Source organism: Triticum dicoccoides, chromosome 4A (genome assembly GCF_002162155.2).
Source record: "Triticum dicoccoides isolate Atlit2015 ecotype Zavitan chromosome 4A, WEW_v2.0, whole genome shotgun sequence".
Classification (NCBI taxonomy): domain Eukaryota; kingdom Viridiplantae; phylum Streptophyta; class Magnoliopsida; order Poales; family Poaceae; genus Triticum; species Triticum dicoccoides.
Window position 1 is genome coordinate 585297603 of NC_041386.1, and position 7195 is coordinate 585304797.

General features: G+C 43.5%; 1 long non-coding RNA gene across 1 annotated transcript; it reads right to left on the reverse strand.

Moving 5' to 3' along the window:
• Positions 1–5823: 5823 nt before the first annotated feature.
• LOC119289218 lies at positions 5824–6373 on the reverse strand. Its single transcript, XR_005141460.1, has 2 exons — positions 6285–6373; positions 5824–6134 (listed from the first exon to the last, which is right to left on the reverse strand). It is a non-coding gene; the product is annotated as an uncharacterized LOC119289218 (long non-coding RNA).
• Between the last annotated feature and the right edge of the window lie 822 nt (positions 6374–7195).

The following is a 7195-nucleotide window of genomic DNA, read 5'->3' on the forward strand; positions in this document are numbered from 1 at the left end:
TCTGGAAGAAGAGTTGTATATTATGCAACCGGAAGGTTTTGTCGATCCAAAGGGAGCTAACAAAGTGTGCAAGCTCCAGCGATCCATTTATGGACTGGTGCAAGCCTCTCGGAGTTGGAATAAACGCTTTGATAGTGTGATCAAAGCATTTGGTTTTATACAGACTTTGGGAGAAGCCTGTATTTACAAGAAAGTGAGTGGGAGCTCTGTAGCATTTCTGACATTATATGTGGATGACATATTACTGATTGGAAATGATATAGAATTTCTGGATAGCATAAAGGGATACTTGAATAAGAGTTTTTCAATGAAAGACCTCGGTGAAGCTGCTTACATATTAGGCATAAAGATCTATAGAGATAGATCAAGACGCTTAATTGGACTTTCACAAAGCACATACCTTGACAAGATTTTGAAGAAGTTCAAAATGGATCAAGCAAAGAAAGGGTTCTTGCCTGTGTTACAAGGTGTGAAGTTGAGTCAGACTCAATGCCCGACCACTGCAGAAGATAGAGAGAAAATGAAAGATGTTCCCTATGCTTCAGCCATAGGCTCTATCATGTATGCAATGCTGTGTACCAGACCAGATGTGTGCCTTGCTATAAGTTTAGCAGGGAGGTACCAAAGTAATCCAGGAGTGGATCACTGGACAGCAGTCAAGAACATCCTGAAATACCTGAAAAGGACTAAGGATATGTTTCTCGTATATGGAGGTGACAAAGAGCTCATTGTAAATGGTTACGTTGATGCAAGATTTGACACTGATCCGGACGATTCTAAATCGCAAACCGGATACGTGTTTACATTAAACGGTGGAGCTGTCAGTTGGTGCAGTTCTAAACAAAGCGTTGTGGCGGGATCTACATGTGAAGTGGAGTACATAGCTGCTTCGGAAGCAGCGAAAGAAGGAGTCTGAATGAAGGAGTCCATATCCGATCTAGGCGTCATACCTAGTGCATCGGGTCCAATGAAAATCTTTTGTGACAATACTGGTGCAATTGCTTTGGCAAAGGAATCCAGATTTCACAAGAGAACCAAGCACATCAAGAGACGCTTCAATTCCATCCGGGATCTAGTCCAGGTGGGAGACATAGAGATTTGCAAGATACATACGGATCTGAATGTTGCAGACCCGTTGACTAAGCCTCTTCCACGAGCAAAACATGATCAGCACCAAGGCTCCATGGGTGTTAGAATCATTACAGTGTAATCTAGATTATTGACTCTAGTGCAAGTGGGATACTGAAGGAAATATGCCCTAGAGGCAATAATAAAGTTATTATTTATTTCCTTACATCATGATAAATGTTTATTATTCATGCTAGAATTGTATTAACCGGAAACATAATACATGTGTGAATACATAGACAAACAGAGTGTCACTAGTATGCCTCTACTTGACTAGCTCGTTAATCAAAGATGGTTATGTTTCCTAACCATGAACAAAGAGTTGTTATTTGATTAACGAGGTCACATCATTAGTTGAATGATCTGATTGACATGACCCATTCCATTAGCTTAGCACCCGATCGTTTAGTATGTTGTTGTTGCTTTCTTCATGACTTATACATGTTCCTATGACTATGAGATTATGCAACTCCCGTTTACCGGAGGAACACTTTGTGTGCTACCAAACGTCACAACGTAACTGGGTGATTATAAAGGTGCTCTACAGGTGTCTCCAAAGGTAGATGTTGGGTTGGCGTATTTCGAGATTAGGATTTGTCACTCCGATTGTCGGAGAGGTATCTCTGGGCCCTCTCGGTAATGCACATCACATAAGCCTTGCAAGCATTACAACTAATGAGTTAGTTGAGAGATGATGTATTACGGAATGAGTAAAGAGACTTGCCGGTAATGAGATTGAACTAGGTATTGGATACCGATGATCGAATCTCGGGCAAGTAACATACCGATGACAAAGGGAACAACGTATGTTGTTATGCGGTCTGACCGATAAAGATCTTCGTAGAATATGTAGGAGCAAATATGGGCATCCAGGTCCCGCTATTGGTTATTGACCGGAGACGTGTCTCGGTCATGTCTACATTGTTCTCGAACCGTAGGGTCCACACGCTTAACGTTACGATGACAGTTATTATGAGTTTATGCATTTTGATGTACCGAAGTTAGTTCGGAGTCCCGGATGTGATCACGGACATGACGAGGAGTCTCGAAATGGTCGAGACATAAAGATTGATATATTGGATGACTATATTCGGACACCGGAAGGGTTCCGGAGTATTATCGGATAAAACCGGAGCACCGGGGGGGTTACCGGAACCCCCCGGGGGGTTAATGGGCCTCATGGGCCTAATGTGGAGAAGAGGAAGGGGATGCCAGGGCAGGCCACGCGCCCCCTCTCCCCCTAGTCCGAATTGGACAAGGAGGGAGGGGCGGCGCCCCCCCTTTCCTATTCTCCCTCCACCTCTCCTAGTTGGACAAGGAATAGGAGGGGAGTCCTACTCCCGGTAGGAGTAGGACTCCTCCTGCGCGCCTCCATAGGGCCGGCCGCACCCCCCCCCCTTGGATCCTTTATATACGGAGGCAAGGGGGCACCCTAGGACACACAAGTTGATCCACGTGATTGTTCCTTAGCCGTGTGCGGTGCCCCCTTCCACCATATTCCACCTCGGTCATATCGTTGTAGTGCTTAGGCGAAGCCCTGCGTCGGTAGTACATCATCATCGTCACCACGCCGTTGTGCTGACGGAACTCATCCCCGAAGCTTTGCTGGATCGGAGCCCGGGGAGCGTCATCGAGCTGTACGTGTGCTAAGAACTCGGAGGTGCCGGAGTAACGGTGCTTGGATCGGTCGGATCGGGAAGACGTACGACTACTTCCTCTACGTTGCGTCAACGCTTCCGCTTCGGTCTACGAGGGTACATAGACAACACTCTCCCCTCTCGTTGCTATGCATCACCATGATCTTGCGTGTACGTAGGAAAATTTTGAAATTACTACGTTCCCCAACAGTAATCCCCGAGGGTATGGAGGGCGTGGAGCACCCAAACCCATTCACCTTTGAGGTGATCCTGAGCGATGCCAGTTCCAAAGACTCCAGAGGTGAGGAGGAGCTTGACGGCGTGGCCAACGAGGAGGCCCCGAAGGGGGATGAAATGGTGGAGCCTTCGCCAATGGCGAAGAAATGCGGGAAGGCTTTGGCGGCGCAGTAATCGGCCCGGAAGGCAGCAAATGGTGCCGCCTAGTCAAGATCATTGGTATGGGTAGGTTAGTTGTCCGCTTGTAGATGATGTCATATGACGCCGACTCGTCCTTGGCCCGGCGTCCGATCTTGACGCCATGGTAGTGCGGGGGCGACGCCGTCTCATCCTTGACACGGTGTCCGATCTGGACGCCGCGGTTGCGCTTGGGTGATGCTGACTCATCCTTGACTCGCTGGAGCGGGGACGCTGGCCGGAGTTGGTTTCTCGGGGTGCGGTGTCTGCATTGAAGCGGCGACGCCCGAGAGGTCACGTTCGTCAGCTTCGCCCTCCCATACGATCAAATTGGGGACATCAATGTCGCCCGCTGCATGCCCTAGGTCAGCATGAATGCGGTGCTCGTGTTCGATAAAAAGCACGAGAGAGCGGTGGTTTTTTTGGTGGGACAGGGCAGTCAGACAAGGGTGTGGCTGACCACAAAGCCCCCGCCCCCTGTTCTTATTGTTTCTGCAAAGGGCGCCTACGGGCGCGCTAGTTGCGCTCCGCCCATTTCCATTTTTTTCTTCTATTTTAAACGTTCAAAAAAATAATGCAACACCAGACTTCAAACTCGCGACCAGCTTCTTCAAAGAAAACGACGGTAACCCTAGGCCATCGAAGGATTAGTGCTTTCTAAGGTTTTTTCCTTTATTTTATTTCTCTCTTCAATCGCGAGAATCCACCGGTATTGGAAAGCTTACACAAGCTTTCCGAACCAGCTTTTTATCGATTCGCTGGTCATTTCGGGGGTGGTTTTATTCCAGTTTTATTTTTATTTATTTTTTTAAACAAATCATGTTTTAAAAAAACTATGAATGTTTTTCAAATTCGATGAATTTTTTTTCAAATTTGATGAACTTTTAAATTCAGATGATTTGGGCGGTCTTTGGCGCTGACTAGGAGCTCCTAGGGACCTTTGTGAAAAAAGAAGGGTCGACAAGAAAGAACGGGGATAATATGGCCCATCAGCCCAATATAACCCAAAAAATAAAGTGTTATTTTTCATAAATCCTTCTTGCACTTTATTTTTTAGAGTAGACGTAGAAACTTTGAAGCTGGTAGTTTAGCAAAGCTTTCCTTACTAGATCTTGGTAGACATGTGTGGCTTGATGTACCCCCACGATTATTGTTGAATAAAGAGGAACTAGGTTTACTCAACGCGCGGATTACCGATCAAACAGGGCGTTGTAGGCGTCTCATCCAGGAGCTGGCGCACACAGCGGCTTGGTATGGGCCGACCCAGTTACACGAGTTGGGTGGTCGCCCGCTCGCTGTACGCTCGTTTTACGGTTGTCTGGTCAACGGTTCACTTCGCTAAAAAGAAAAGGTCAACGGTTCACCATTTGAACCAAGAAAAACCATGATTTTAGTTCGCAAAAATAAAAAAAAGTTATGAATTCAAAATGTTCACAGATTATGAAAAGTTCATCAAATTTGAAAAAATAAATGTTTTGAAAAAGTTCACCGAGTTTCAATAAATCATAGAATTTGGAAAAAAAATCATCAATTTGAAAAAACTTTATTGAATTTGAAAAAAATCATCAAATTTGGGAAAAAGTTCACCGAATTTGAAAATAAGTTCATCAATTTTGGAAAAAGTTCATTGAATTTGAAAAAAATCAACTCTGGAAAAGGTTCATTGATTTTGAAAAAAGTGCACCGAATTTGAAAAAAAGTTCAGCAAATTTTTAAAAAATCATTGATTTTTTTTGAAAAGTTCATCACTTTGTCTGCAGAAAAAAACACACACACACGTCTAGACCGTCAAACTAACTAATACAGGCTCATGTTGGATGGCTTCGAAAGTCCGGACGTATGCAAGTGATTTGAGGGTCTAAACCGTCAAGCGGATCAATACATGTTCATGTTGGATGGCCGCTTTTTTTTTAGAACAGAGGCTCAAGAAAGAGCCCGATTTTAAATTAACAAAGGCATCAACCAGTCAGGATTACAAACTCGAAACCAACACAAGAAAGCAGAAAAATGACAAGATACAAAGGTGTTGGATGGCCGCTCATGCCTATGTTGGATGGATTCAAAGGTCCAGACGTATGCAAGTGATTTGACTGTCGACTTTGGAGATGCCTGACTACGAGAGCAAGATACGAACAGTAATGTTTCACTACTGAACGAACAGCGCGTGATTTGAGGGTCTAAACCGTAAGCAGACCAATACATGCTCATATTGAATGGCGGTCCATGCCTGTAGGAAAGTGATTTAAGGGTCAACTTTGAAGATGTAGGCAAGTGATTTAAGGATCGACTTTGAAGATGCCCTGACTACAAGAGCAAGATACGAGCAGTAATGTTTCACTACCGGACTAACAGCCCGCAACCATGGAGCCAGATAAACCAGCGCACGCACCGCCGGACGTAAAGGCTTCACTAAAATTAGTTATCAACTACTCCCTCTGTTCCTAAATACTTGTCTTTCTAGACATTTCAAATGATTACTACATACGGATGTATGTAGACATATTTTAGAGTGTAGATTCACTCATTTTGCTCCGTATGTAGTCACTTGTTGAAATGCCTAGAAAGACATGTATTTATGAACGGAGGGAGTACATCCAGTTACCACTAGGAAATTAATGATAAAAAAGATTGGGTTTAGGCTTAGTTTAGCAAGTCTATATATGTAGACCTCACATGGCTAGCATAGAACATAGTGGACACACACGGCCAACAAATATAGTCGATACAATGCAGAAGATTTTTAGTAATACAAGTCCATTGGCAATGCAACACATCATACGCATCACGGATGAGATAGGAAAGACTTCTTAAGCTTTTTTTGGACCGGGGCTTTGACCATGCCTTCGAACAATTTGAACTCAAACTTCTTTCCAGCCTGCACACCAATCATAGCAGCCTGCTGTACAAGCTTCTTACTTAACATCCCTAATTGTTTCAGCAGCATTCGATATTTGCCTGTATAAACGATAGTAAAAAAAATCTATTAGATGATATGAAATATCTACTTGCAGAGGTTAAATCATCTAAACATTGACTATAAAGACCCATAAACAAACTATTATCCAATTAAATTAAAATTCCAACAACCGCTCTGCTCTTACTAACATTAGCAATTTTGTTCACGCCCTCTCTTTCTGACTGTATTGAGTATTCTTGTCATACAACACCCAGTTTCCGGAACTTGCAAGTTCTCTTCCATTCCATGCAACTCCCTGTGTTTCAAATCCTAGATTTGTCCCAAGTCTAACATTTCTATCTTTGGCCATCAATTCCTATAAATTTGTACAGTATAATGGCGAGCATAATTCTCATGGCAAATCTAAAAATATAAATCTTATAATCTCAAACTATAGAGTGAATTTCACTTTTTATCCATAGTCTAATATTTGTGACAGCAATTACCACATTTAATAGGAATTCCTCCTGTTTACCCTATTTAGTCCAACTCTAATATCTGACGAATGGTACGAATATAGGGACACTATTGAACGCATTCACCAGTTAACATTCCCATTTAGTGAAACATTTGCCAGTTTATTCAGTTATATTTGGTAGGACTCGTTCATCAGGTCTACGTGGGCATGCGCGACTTCAACAATCCTAGCTGCTTCTACTACGATCTTGGTTGTTGCTACTGTCGCTTGCTTCATCGATCGCTTGGCCGAAACCTGAAAAGAGAAGCTAGAGCATGCACACTTGTCCTGTACATGCATGGCACACAGAAATTTTATGCTACGTACTAGTACTAGAACAAAAACAATAATTACCAAGAATACAACCAAAATACTCTACTTAAGTGGACTACTACTAGTGCCCTATTATGCTCTGGCTAGCTCTCGCGTTTAGTTCTATCTGGCTAGCAGAAGGTGAGAACATTGTGGCAGCAACAGTTGCCACACAAAGGTACAGATGAGGACCTGAGAAGGTAGTCGGATATTAAATATGCCAGGGCAAAATATGTTTCTGATATTGCAAAGCCACATAGAGCTGATAACTCGGTGCAACCTTACAGAATG